Below are 13,807 nucleotides of genomic sequence, written 5' to 3'. Positions count from 1 at the left end.
TCTTTTAAGCATGCTAAGCAGAACCTGAATTGAACTTTAGATAGTCTAGCTCCGGATTCATTTTCCTTTTAAATATTTTAAATTTTAAAAAATCTTTTATTTATTTATTTGGTACAGGGTTTCACTTTATAGCTCAGACTTGTAGAGATCCTCGTGTCTCAGATTCTCCTGAGCTGGGATTACAAGTGTGCAACACCACGTCTGGTTTTGCGGGCCAGTTTGGCTCCTGGGTCCTGCACAGCATGTGGTAGCAGGGTTGAACTGGGCTAGGCCACAGAGCTACCCCCCCAGCCCTCCACACTCTTTTCTTTCTTTCTTTCTCCTTTCTTTCTTTCTCTTTCTTTCTTTCCTTTCTTTTTTCTTTCTTCTTTCTTTCTGTATTTGGTACAGGGTCTCACTACGAAGCTGGGACTCATAGTGATCCTTTGGTTCTCAGCCACCCCAGTGCTGGGATTACAAGGATGCACCACCACACCTGGACTCAGTCTCCAGCTCAGCACACCCGGGGGTGGAGCTGGTGCATGAGGGACTGGGGATCAAACCCTGGTCCCTGGGGGCCGGGGAGATGGCTCAGTGGAATAAGCACTTCCCTGGCAAGCGCAAGGGCCTGAGTTCAATCCCTGGTTCTAAAAAAAAAAAAGTGCTTGCCAAAGCAGGTTCTTAGTCTGCTGAGCTATCTCGCTGGCCCTCGGGCTCATTTTCTGAACCATCCAGAAATAATCATAGGCTAGGGAAATAGCTCAGTAGAATAAGCACTTGCCTGGCAAGTGCAAGGTCCTGAGTTCAATCCCCGGTACCAAAAAAAAAAAAAAAACAAAAACAAAAACAAAACAGAATAAACCTAGCCTGGGCAATCTAGTGACTTAGCAAGACCTTGTCAAAGATAGACAGACAGACTGACGGATGTGCTGGACATGGTGGCACAAACTTGTAACCCCAGCACTCAGGAGGCCGAGGCAGGAGGATAGATGCAAGTTTGAGATCAGCCTGGGCTACAAGGTGAGTTCAAGGCCAGCCTCAACTGGATAGTGAAACCATGTCTCAAAAAGAGAAACAAATGGGCTGGGGAGATAGCTCAGTACAATAAGTGCTTGCCAGGCAAGTTCAAGGTCATAAGTTCAATCCCCAGTACCGCAAAAAAAGAAAAAAAAAGTAAAAAGAGAAACAAAGGAAGGAAGGAAGGAAGGAAGGAAGGAAGGAAGGAAGGAAGGAAGGAAAAGAGAAAGAAAGAAAACAAACTAAGGTGCTGGGCTCAATTCCTAGTCACACATAAACACGCACACACGCTCACATGCACGCACACCCTCCAAGAGAACTGAGCCTGAGGATGTAGGAAGCAGGGTCCACGCTGCCAGCCTGGCTCACTCCCCTGGAGAGATTAGCTGCTTTGTGTAAGTCAGCAGTTTTCCAAGTCTCTGACACCCTAAAAGAGCTCCAGAGTCGCCTGGAGAGCTTAGGCAGTCAGCTGAGTTTGATAATTTGTTTTTTTTTTTAATTTTTTTTTTAATTTTATTTATTTGTTTGTTTATTTATTTTGTGTGTGTGTGTGGCCAGCTCAGCCCACCAGGGGGCGGGGCTGGCTGGCATGTGGTGCTGGGGGATTGAACCGCGGTCCCCGTGCTTTGCCCAGCTTAGCTTGTTCCAAGTAGGTGCCCTAGACCACTGAGCCATCTCACCAGCCCCGAGTTTGATAATTTGTAATTCAAGTAAGTTTCTGGGGCTTCTGCTGATTGGAGCATGGCAGGTTTCTTGGTGTTTTCATTGTTGGTTTGCTGGTGGTCCTGGCAGTGCAGTCCAGCTTCAGGCGAGCCAGGCAATCGCCCATCTCCTACCTCCGAGCCCCCAGCCCTGCAGATCAGCTCCGAGCGCCCCCACCTCACTTTCGGCACCTCGCCTTCACCTTCACTCGTGCTTGCCCAGAGGAGGAGCGCTTTCCCTGCCCGCGAAGGTCGGGGGTGGGGGCAGGTCCTTCTGGCCAGCTCAGGCCTGGCTGCTGTGCCATCCTGCGCCCTGTTGGGCGCCGCTGGATCTGCGATGGGGATGAGCAGAAAGCCAAGTCGAAGAGGGTGAACCTGGGGTTCTGTGGCCTTGCTGCGCCAGGAGGCCCTAGGCTTCCTCCAGGAAGAGCCGTCTGGAAAAGTGTCGCCCCTGTGGGGAAGCAGGGCTGGCAGAGCTCAGAGCACCTGACATTCAGGGTCCAGCCGTGCTCAGAACTTCTCCGAAAGGGGACTTTTCTTTTAGTTACTTTGAGACAGGGTCTTGCTGTGTAGTGTAGGCTGACCTTGAACTCATTATATAGCCCAGGCTGGCCTCGAACTCAAGGCGATGCTCCTGCCTCAGTTTCCCCAGCTTTGGGATGATAAGTGTGCACCACTTTGCCCAGCTACATTTTATTGTTGAGACAGGGTCTTTTTTTAAAAAAATCTCTTTCTTTTTTAAAATGTGTGTGTGTGTGTGTGTGTGTGTCCAGCTCAGCCCACCAGGGGGCGGGGCTGGCTGGCATGTGGTGCTGGGGGATTGAACTGCAGTCCATGTGCTTTGCTAAGCTTGTTCTAAGTAGGTGCTTTAGACCACTGAGCCATCTCACCAGCCCTGAGACAGGGTCTTGCTGTGTAGTTCAGGTTGCTATCAACTTCTAGTGATGTGGCCCAGATTGGTCTTGAACTCATGGCAATCCTCCTGCCTCAGCCTCTTGAGTGCTGGGATTACAAGCATGCACTTGCACACCCAGCCAATAGGCTTTCTCTAAATGAAAAAAATGTGTAAAAGATTTGGGGGTGGGGTGAGGATGTGGCTCATCAGTACAGAACTTGTCTGGCAAACACAAGGCCCTAGGTTCAATCCCCAGAATTATAAAAACAAAGTAGAAAAGGTCTGGAGGTGTAGGTCAGTCTGTGGTAGAGCACTTGCTTAGCATGTACAAGAAAGGTCCTGGATTCAATCCCTAGTACTAGGAAATACACACTGACATGTTTAGGGTTACAGGACCATGGTGTATATAACTTAGCTTCAAATGATTGGGAGGAAAAATAAAACAAACACATCATAGGAAAAGGGAAGGCTAGTCTCGAATCCTAGGACTCGGGAGGCTGAGGCAGGAGGGTTCAAGACCAACCTGGGCTACAAAGTGAGTTTAAGGCTGCCAGCCTGATCTGCAGAGCAAAGACCCTGTTTCAAAGAAAGAAAAAAGAAAATGACTGGAGAAGGGAAGAGGAAATGAGGTAAGAAAAGTCTTAACAATAGTACACTTGAGTAAAAAGTAAAGGCTTGGGGCCAGGGAGATGGCTCAGTAGAATAAATGCTCACCTGGCAAGCACAGGAGTCTGAGTTCAATCCCCGGTTCTGCAAAAAAAAAAAAAAGTAAAGGCTTATTCTTTGTACTACTATTTTTCTTGGAACTTTTTTTTTTCTTCAGATTTGCCATTGTTATTGAGACAAGGTCTCCCTATGTAGTTCAGGCTGGTCTTGAACTCTTGGCAATACATCTCAGCCTTCTGAGTGCTAAGACTGGGGTGGGGAGCTAGCTTGGCGGTCTAAGTACCTGCCTGGGAAGTGCAAAGACCGGGGTTCGATTCCCGGTACCACATGCCCTGCAGACCCCAGAACCCTGGGTGCACCATGCTGGCCACTGAAACTAGGCGTGGTGGCACATACCTGCAATCCCAGTGCTAGGGAGGCTGAGACATGAGGATCACTATGAGTCTGAGCTGTGTAGTGAGACCCTGTACCAAATAAATAAATAAATAAATAAATAAAAGATTAAAAACAAATTTTAGAGCTGCTGGTTAGCTCAGTTGTTTAAGCGCCTGCTCTGGCAAACCCAGTCAGGCACAGGGGACCTTGGTTCAATCCCTAGCTCCCCATGCTTTACGGGACATGCCCTTAAGGCAGCCTGAGCCAGCCCCCCCAAATAATAATAATAATAATAATAATAATAATAATAATAATAATCTACTGAGTGCTAGGTACTAGTATATACCAAAATGCCTGGCAGTTTTATATTATTTTTACTTCTTTATTTTGTATTGTTCTTTTGGGACAGGCTCTCCATTTATAGTCCAAGCTGGTCTCCAATTTAATCTGGAGCCTAGGCTAGCCTGCGAGTCATGGTGACTCTCCAGCTTTGGCCTCCTAAGTGCTGTGATTACCTGGGTGCACCCCAACACTCAGCTTGATATTATTGTTAAAGAAAAAAGTAGAGGGCCTGCCCCTTAGCTCAATTCTTTAAGTGGCTGCTTCAACAAAGCAGTCAGGCTCAGGTTGCTGTGGTTTCATCCCCAGAACTCAAGCCAGCCAAACCTGCCTTGAAGGCATTTTGAGCCGGTCAAAAAAAATTAAAAAAAAAAAAAAAGAAAGAAAGAAAAAAGTAAAAATCCTTTTTAAAAATGAGAGGTCAGGGGCTAGGGAGATGGCTCAGTGGAATAAGCGCTTTCCTGGCAAGCGCGAGGGCCTGAGTTCAATCCCCGGTTCCGCAAAAAAATAAATAAATAAATAAATAAGTAAATAAATAAATAAATAAGAGAGGCCTTGAGCTGAGTGTGGTGGCATGTAGCTGTAATCCCAGCACTCTGAGAAGCTGAGGCAAGAGGACTGCAGGTTTCAGCACAGCACGGGCAACATTGTGACTGACTCAATCTCTGTCTCAAATTTTTTTTTGTCATTGTTTTGCCTTTAATGACATTTTTTCAACACTTAATATGCACACATCTGTTCCCTGATGTTTTGTCTTTGTTCATCTGTCAGGCTCAGAATGAAAGTCCAGGACCTTCTGCACTAACTTTAAAGTCCGGCTGAACATTGAGTAACGAACAAAACTGCTTAAATTTTCCTCTAATTTTGTCTAATTTTCATGGAGCTTATCATAAGGAGGGTCGTCACAGGGGAACTTCTGAATCATTCTGATCCCTGACTCCAAGACCTTCACCTTCCTGCTGTCTTTCTCGCTGGCACAACTATGGAGGTGGCATTTCCACACAAGAGCAAAACCTCGATAGCACCCGATCTCAGATCCAATTCTGGCTCCAGGTAAGGTACCATACTGTCTTCCTTCAATTATACCCAAACTACTACCTTCTTCGTAGCCTTCTCCGTGGAACCTTTCATCTGCCACCACGATGGCGTGGAATATGTCCAGACTTTCTGCCACCACGGTAGCCAGGCCCTCCCCACTAGCCTTTGGGGGTCCGACTTCTGAGGGTTGCAGACCCCAGCCCGCAACAGAACACCTCTATCTCAAAATTAAAGTGAAAAAGGCTGAGGGATGTAGCTCAGCGTAGATTACTTATTTATTTAGTACCAGGAATCAAACTCAGGACCCTGCACTTGCCAGACAGGCCCTTCGCTGCTGAGCTAAATCCTTGGGAATTTTCTCCCCGCAAAGGAGAGGCCTTCTATTCCTAGTCCATTTTCCATAGGGTGTGGTGGCCCATACCTGCAATTCCAGCACTTGGGAAGCTGAGGCAGAGGCAGGAGGTTCGCTGCGGAGCTGGAGGCCAGCCTGAACCGCACAGTGACACTCTACCTCAAAAAACCAAAGCAAACAACTAGACTGTTTTTGCAGTGCTGTAACAAAAGCTAAAGCTGGGACTATAGCTCAAGGGTCAGAGCACTGACCTAGCCCTGGGCAGGGTCCAGGTTTCATGCCCAGCACAACACAACACAACACAACACAACACAACAATGACCTGCAGGCGTGGCAGGGCAGAGCTATGATCCCAGCACTCTAGACGCCTGAGTCAGAAAGATCACAAGTTCAAACCTAGCCAAGAAAATTTAGTGAGGGCCATCTCAGAAAAAATAAAATAAAATAAAAATAAAAGGCCTGTGAATGTAGCTCCGGGTGAAAACTCAGGATTCAATAAACATAAATAAAAATAAAAAATAAATTTATAAAAGTAAAAACCACCCTGAGACTGGGTAATGCTTAACGAATAGAGGTTTGTCCAGGTCACAGAGCACGGCACAGACACTGGCTTGATCCGGGCGAAGCACAAGCACGGTGGGCGTCTGGCCCAGAGGGTTAGGCGGACAGCCAGAGCACAGAGAGGACTCGCCTGCTCTCTTTAACAATCCTCTCGGGAGAATTAACCAAGGTCTCGCGAGAACTCCCTCCATCTCTTCCAAGGATAACGTCATCTCAAGCTAGGACCCGCCCCCTAGAAGTCCCACCGCCTCTCACACTGACAGTGCAGCGGTCCTGGAGCCAAACATCCAACATGGGAACATCTTAGGGCATAAACCACACCCAAACCATGGCAGGTCTATGAGCAACACCAATACAAGTAGAACCTGGGAGATCAGAAAGTTTTTGTTACTTGAGTCTGAGGCCAGAGGTGCAACTCTGGGGCCGGGGTGGGTGGATGGGAGGGTCCCGATATTGATGCAGAGTATGGAAGGGACTTTAATCAGTACAACTAAAGTTTCATTTTTAAATAGGAAGGGGGCCAGGAAGATAGCTTAATGGCATAAACTCCTGCCTGAGGAGCAAGGTCCTGAGTTCCATCCTCGGTATCAAAGTAAAATAATAAATACATAGGGAGGGACCAGAAGCAGGGCAAGGGTTTGGGTAGGAGGAAGCAAGCACAGTAAGTCTTGGTCAAACAAGGTCCTGATGTTCACTCTCTCAGGATGGTCAGGACACTTGTTGACCATTAGGAAATTTGCTATAAACCAGGTGTGGAGGCTGTAGAGAGACCTGTAATCTCAGCATCTGGTAGGCTGAGGCAGGAGGATCCCTGTTCGCATGGTCTGCATAATGAGTTAAGGACCAATCTGAGTTACACAGTGAAATCTTGTCTCTAATTAACTAATTAACTAACTGTAACCTAGGCATGGTGAGTCACAGTGTAGTCTCAGCACTCTGGGAGGCCGAGGCAGGAAGACTGCAAGTATGGGCCAAGCCTGGGGAGCTTAGTGAATTTAGCAACTTAGTGAACTTAGTGAGACCTTGTCTCAAAATAAAAAATAGCTGGGCACATAGCTCAGTGGGAAGGCCTTGGGTTAAATCCTCAGTAACAGAGGTAGGGTGGAGGGTTGCCAGAGCTTGGAGGCTGAAGGACAGTTTCTACTCTTGGCACAAGATATTTATTCATCAGACCTGTTTTTCCTGGAATCCAAGGTGACTGCAGGAGAAAATGACTCAGAACAGAAGAGGCACATGCAAAATGGAGGCTGAGTTGCCAGGTTTTTATCCTGCTTTGAGATACCCAGCTGGCATTTGCAGGTCCAAACAAAGCGTCACCGTTTCGAGTGAAACTGGCCTCCAAGTCCCTGTCACCCTCTGAGGTCCAGGTAGCGCCACGATGATGCAGCCACGGATTCGACTTTGGGCCTGATTTTAATGGAAATGGTGCATAGATTCCAGAGCAGTAGAGGGAAAGGAAGGGTTAGGAAAACATGACAAAAGCAAATGAGAAACACAGCCAATTCAAAGAAGCTGAAACGAGAGAGGAAACAAGCAGAGGGAGAAAAAAAAAAAATCAAGGGTGACAAATCACAAAGAAAAATGGTAGAAGTAAGTAAAACACACCGCTGATCACAGACATGAAAAAACGAGTTTCAGGTCCCAACGTTTCTCACCACCTGCACGGCTTCCAGCCTCAGCTCCCCTCCTCCTGGCTTGGGTCTGACCCCAGCCCCCAGTGTTCCTGTCGGCGGCCAGCAGAGGTTCCCGGATGAACACCAGCTCTGGCCAAGCACCTCTCCAGCTGGAACCTTCCCATGGCTCCATCTCACGCGGGACACAGCCAAAGTCTCCATGGGCCTCTGCGCCATCTGCTTTTCATTCCCTCTCTGACCTCCTTGCCCCACGCCCCGCCCCCACCTCGCCACTCCGCAGGGCCGCAAGGATCTGAAGTGCCAGGCGCATCCCCGCCGCAGGACCTTTGCACGGGCTGTCCTGGCTGCCAGGGAGGACTCTTCCCTTTCCTCCTGGCTTGCTCCCTTGATGTTGATTGGAGAGCAACTTATAACTACAACGACCAGGATGAATTCTTTTTTCAGTGTTGAGTGAAAAAAACCAGACACCAAAGAGGACATATTTTCCAATTCAATTTCTATAAAATTCAAAACAGACACAAGGAACATACGCTGTCAGAAGGTCAGAGTGAGGTGATTCTGGAGGGAGTGGACAGGCGTGAAAGGGGTAAGGTGTGGTGGAGCATGCCTCCCAGCACTCAGGAGGCTGAAGCAGGAGGATGGCTGAAGTTTTAGGCCAATCTGGGCTACAAAGTAGTTTAAGGGGCTGGTGAGATGGCTCAGTGGTCTAAAGCACCTACTTGGAACAAGCTAAGCCAAGCAAAACACAGGGACCACGGTTCAATCCCCCAGCACCACAAGCCAGCCAGTCCCGCCCCATGGTGGGCTGAGCTGGCCACACACACACAAAATAAATAAATAAATAAATAAATAAATAAATATTTAAAAAAAAAAAAAAACAAAGTAGTTTAAGGCCTCAAGACAAGCAAATAGTTGCAAAAGCAAGAAGCAGCCCCTCCATGTTCCCATCAGCTGGGGAAATAGGCTCCTTTCTCCCTTCACAACTTGCCTTTCTACACACTCTGTCTCAACAACAAACTGCTACAATTGTGGCTTATTTATTTATGGCTTTTAGATGGTATTAAGAAATTTCAGTGAATTGGTTAGATTTACTAAAGGTCTGCCAGGGAGATAGCTCAGTAGAATAAGTGCTTGCTTGGCAAACACAAGGGCCTGAGTTTGATCCCCAGTTCCGCAAAAAAAAAAAAAAAAAAAAGGTTTACTAAAGGTCTTGTGGTTCTAAGAAAATGAACCCTTTCTTTTATTTAGATGATTAATGAAATGTATAAAAATGGAATCATGTGGAATTGGGTGTAAGATTGGTAGGGGTGAAAGTGGGTTTAGTTAAATGCATCCTTTATGGCACTATGATCTATCTTTTCTTTGAAAGTTTTTGAACAGTGGAAAGACCCATTTTGTTGCATTTCCCCATTCTTGTTTTTAAAAGAAAAAATCCCAAGCCCTACATATGGCTTGTATTGAACTTTTACATTTGAATTAAAGATTGTTAAACATAAAAAAAAAAAAAATGGAATCAGCTGGGAGATAACTCAGCCACATAAGCACTTTCCTGGCAAGCACTAGGTCCTGAGTTTGATCTCTGGTACTGCAAAAATAAATAAGAACTATAAAATATTCAGAGAGAGAGAGAGAGAGAGAGAGAGAGAGAGAGAGACTGGGAATTGAACTCTTGAACTCAGGGCCTTTGCCCTGAGCTATCTCACTAGCCCTTACTTATTTAGAGATTGGGTCTGGTAAATTCACTAAGTTGCTGAGGCGGGGCTTGGACTCACCACCCTCAGCTTCCCAGAGCGTTGGCGTTACAGGGGTGTGCCATCATCCACAGCTGATATCCAAAACTTTTAATTTCTTTTTCTTTTTTTAAATTTTATTTGTTTATTTATTTATTTTGTGTGTGTGTGTGTGGCCAGTTCAGCCCACCAGGGGGCGGGGCTGGCTGGCATGTGGTGCTGGGGGATTGAACCGCGGTCCCTGTGCTTTGCTTAGCTTAGCTTGTTCTAAAGTAGGTGCTTTAGACCACTGAGCCATCTCACCAGCCCCAACTTTTAATTTCTTTTAAATATTGAAAGAATGGGGAAGGGACAGATGAAATGAGAAAACATCATAGCTCTTGAAGCTGGGTGAAGGTGAGCTCCGAGGCTAGCCTCTCCCTTTGTGCCTGTTCTGGAAATTTCCGAATGGATGGCCTCGAGCTGTAACTCAGGTGGTAGAGCCCTTTCCCAGCACGCCTGAGAACCTGGGTGCTGTCCTCAGCACAGCAAAAGTTCGGCGTGCATTAAGCATAGTTTGGAAGCCACATTAAACTTTTTAAAAAGAAAAAGGTTCTCCCCTCCCCTGCGCCAGTGCTACTGTTAACATCTTGGTGTATTTCCTTGGCTTTCGGATTCTATGAGGACTTTCTGTATGTCTTGTGTGTGTGTGTGTGTGTTTTACATAACTGTGTGAGCGAATTGTTTATGGAGTCCCATTTTTTCCCCTTCTTAAAATGTAAGCTGCTCCCCTGCTAAAATGTCTCTGTGTAAACACAATCTCTAATGTTTGCGCTCTGTTTACTCAACAGGGCAGCCCTGCCAGACTTGAAGCTGCTCCCAATTTCCTCCCATTATAAATAATGCGCCCATGCACATCCTTGTGTGTCCCAGAGGTGGGATTCCTGGGCCAAAGGGTGTGGACGCTTTGGCAGCGCTTGATCAAAATCTCGGCGGAGTGACTGCTTGACCCGCAGCTAACATGACCTCATATGGTTAAAGTGAGATTACACTGCTATTTGTTATTTCTATGTTTGATTCATGACGCAGGTTTGAGAGAGGATATCTTTTTTTTTTTTTTTTTTTTTTTTTTTCCTTTCCCTTTTGGATGTGCTCAGCTGGAAGAAATAGAAAGCCATTCATTTACACTATCTCATGCCTGAAGGGATTCTACCTGTCAGCAAATACAGTTGATGCGGTAGCTCCTCCTCATCTGATGGGGACGAATTTTCAGTCATCCCACCTTGGATGACTGAAACAGCAGATAGTGACAAATAAACTCAATATATATAACCTCTGTGCTAAGACAACCAGCATGAAGACCAGGTTGGTTAATAAGTGACCGATGGGCAGGCAGTGCATAGTATGTGGATACTCTGGATAAAGGGTTAATTCACATCCAGGTTTGATGAAGCATGCAGATTATGTGAGATTCCATTGTGCTGTTCAGAATAACAAGTAATTTAAAACTTACGAATTATCTTTTTATGTAATTATTTGGGCAGTCCTGGGGATTAAATCTAAGCTCTTGGCAGTGAGCTATTATCTCTAGGCTTTTTAATTTTTATTATTATTATTACTTTGAGACAAAGCCTTGCTAAATCATTAAATTTCCCAGGCTAGGTTTCAGCTTTTCATTGTCCTACCTCAATCTCTTAGAGTGCTGGGATTATGGGTGTATGTCACTAGGCCCAGTTTATAATTATTTAATACTTTTTAAACTGTAGCTAACCACAGGTAAATCAAACCAAAGAATAGGAAAGGGGAGACTCCTGTTTTCAGCTGGGACAAGTTCTCTTGGCTACACTGTCAAAATACTAAATTACTTCTGTATAGACTGGTAAGTCTTGCTGCCTGAAGTCCTCCACAAGTTCCCCTTCATGACCACCCAGGCTGCCCTGGTCCCTGTTGCCGGACTTCTCAAACCTCCCCACAACCCAGCAAGTAAAGGGTAAATAAATGTTGGGTGTAGGGTTGAACCATTCTGATAGTTCAGTGCCCAAAGTACTAACTGTGAAATATGTTGATGATTTGTCTAGTAACAGAAAAGCTGACTCAAATGGCTTAAACTGACAGGGAGTTTGCAACTGGAAAAATCTACGCTTGGGCTGGCTTCAACCAAGGTTGACACACAACTCCTTAAGGTCACCCAAAACTCCATTCTTTATCACTCTCCTTCATCTTTTCCATTGCGAGCTTACAAGATGGCTGCCACTCAGGCTCCTGCTAGAAGGAGCCTCCTCTATCCCACAGGCAAAGGAGGAGGGGACCTTTACCTCAGCTCTCAACTGAAGTGATGAGGTTGATTCTGATTGGACCAGCTGAGATCACATGCTTATGCTAGACCAATCACTGTGGCCAGGGGTAGAGGGAGGAAAGGAAGTAGAGTCTCATTGGCTGAGCCAAATAGCGGTGTTTCTCAGTAGTAAGGTGTGTGGTTAACAGAGGCCTGCTGAAGCCACACCTAAGTTTAAATTCAGCCAATTCCTAGCTGTCTTCCTTGCTGTTTCCTGTCAATAAAACAGATGATGACACTGGCCTCTTAGAGTTGCTGTATCGATTAAATGAGTTAATGCAGAGCTCTTAGAATTGTGTTCCTCCACAGAAAAGACTTCAGTGCTAGCTGTTACTGACCTTATATGGTCGTTTTTTGCCCTCAAAATTGCTTTTCCTGCAAGCTCCCATTTTGCACCCCAACCTGTTTCTAGTTACTATTGCTGGGTAACAAATCACTCCTAAACACAGCAGCGTATTATTCTCTCAACTTGGCCCTGGTCAGGCTTTTGGGATGGGCCCAGATGGGCAGTTCTGTGTCAGAATTTCATATGATTGCAGTCAGCTGGTGGCTAAGGCTGGGCCAGGGCGGCAGCTGGGATCCGAGTGGGTCGCTTTCTCTCCCCCTTCCGCTCCCCCATCCCTTCTTCCCTCCTTCCCTTCATGCTGCCCTGGGGCTTTTCCGTGGGCTGATGTGGGCTCCCTCACACACACCGTCCTCAGGTCAGCTGGACTTCTCACCTGGCGGTTCAGGCCTCAGCTTCTCACCGACCCTTGGGAATCATGCCCCTTCCCCCATGTAATTAGTGCCAGGAAGGTCGCAGCCTTGCCAGGTCAGGGGCAGGAGGTGCAAGCCCCACTTCTCACAGTAGGGGAATTGAAATTCTAGAAGAAGATGTGAGACGGGCGAGATCGTGACAGCCATCTTTGGAAACTGCTTACAATCGAGCCCCTGCTTGACAGATTCAAATCTCACGGATGGCAAGAAGTGAGCTGAGCTACAAAGTGACTCAAGGCCAGCCTGACCCGCATAGCGAGGCCCTGTCTCAAACAAACAAACAAAAAAAATCTCATCAGTGTAACTTGGCACCATACACCTGGGGAACAGCCAATCCCCAGTTCTAAATGGAAATGTTTTATTAAGCAATCTCAGCTCCTTGGGCTTCAAACGCGGTCCCAACTTTCCTTTTGTTTTTATTGAGTCCTCTCCACGTAAGTTAATTTCCCTCCTCCTGCTGGCTAAAGACTACTGGGAACCTTGAAAACAGTTTCCTGGGAGTAGCTAATTAAAAAAAAAAAAATGTCTTTAGTACAGGGTCTACAGGGTCTCACTACACAGAGCATACTTGTAGTGATTCTCCTGTTTTCAGCCTCCCAAGTGCTGGGATTACGGGCACATGCCACCATGCCCAGTCTCATGGGCATGTACCAGGGGTGGAGCTGGCAAGGCATGTGTGGATTTTTTTTTTCATTTTCACTGATCTATCTTTCTTTCTCTCTCTCTCTCTCTTTTTTTTTTTTTTCTTTTGGTGGAACCGGGGATTGAACTCAGGCCCTTGTACTTGCCAGGGAAGTGCTTATTCCACTGAGCCATCTCCCAGGCCCCTCTCTTTTTTTTTTTTTTTTTTTTTTTTTTTGAGATAGGGTCCTACTTTGTGGTTCAGGATGACTTGTAACTTACTACATGGCTCTCACTAGCCTCAAACTCACACTGATCCTCCTGCCTCAGCCTCCCAAGTGTTGGGATTACCGCCATGCACTGCCACACCTGGTCATATTCACCGATTTTAAAAAATACAGTCTTTTATGGGCCAGAAGCATAACTCAGTGGTGGAGTTACTTGGCATGTACCCTGTCATGGATTCCTTCTGAAGCTCTGCCAAAAGAAGAAGAAAAAGTCTTAGCCCAACACACAAGGTCCTAGCTACAAGAGAGATGGATCACTTGAGCCCAAGAGTTTGAGGCCAACCTGGACTACGCAGCAAGTTCAAGGCTAGCCTGGGCTGTGTAGCCAGATCCTGTCACAAATAAACACAGTAGGGCTGGGGAGACAGCTCAGCAGTCTCAGCGCCTGCCTGGCAGTGCAAGGACCCAGGTTCAGTCTCTGGTACCACATGCCAGGCCAACCCCAGAACCAGGTGTGGTGGCAACACCTGTAATCCCAGTGCTGGGGAGGTTGAGACAGGAGGATCACTATGAATCTGAACTGCATGGCAAGATCCTACATC

At 46.5% G+C, this 13,807-nt stretch overlaps 1 pseudogene; it reads right to left on the bottom strand.

The window, feature by feature from the left end:
* Window positions 1-4,718: 4,718 nt before the first annotated feature.
* Window positions 4,719-7,867, bottom strand: LOC101587969 (annotated as a pseudogene).
* Between the last annotated feature and the right edge of the window lie 5,940 nt (window positions 7,868-13,807).

This window comes from Octodon degus, unplaced genomic scaffold (genome assembly GCF_000260255.1).
Source record: "Octodon degus isolate 3935 unplaced genomic scaffold, OctDeg1.0 scaffold00344, whole genome shotgun sequence".
Taxonomy (NCBI): domain Eukaryota; kingdom Metazoa; phylum Chordata; class Mammalia; order Rodentia; family Octodontidae; genus Octodon; species Octodon degus.
Note: the sequence above shows the minus strand (reverse complement) of the source record. Positions and strands in the feature narration are given on the sequence as shown.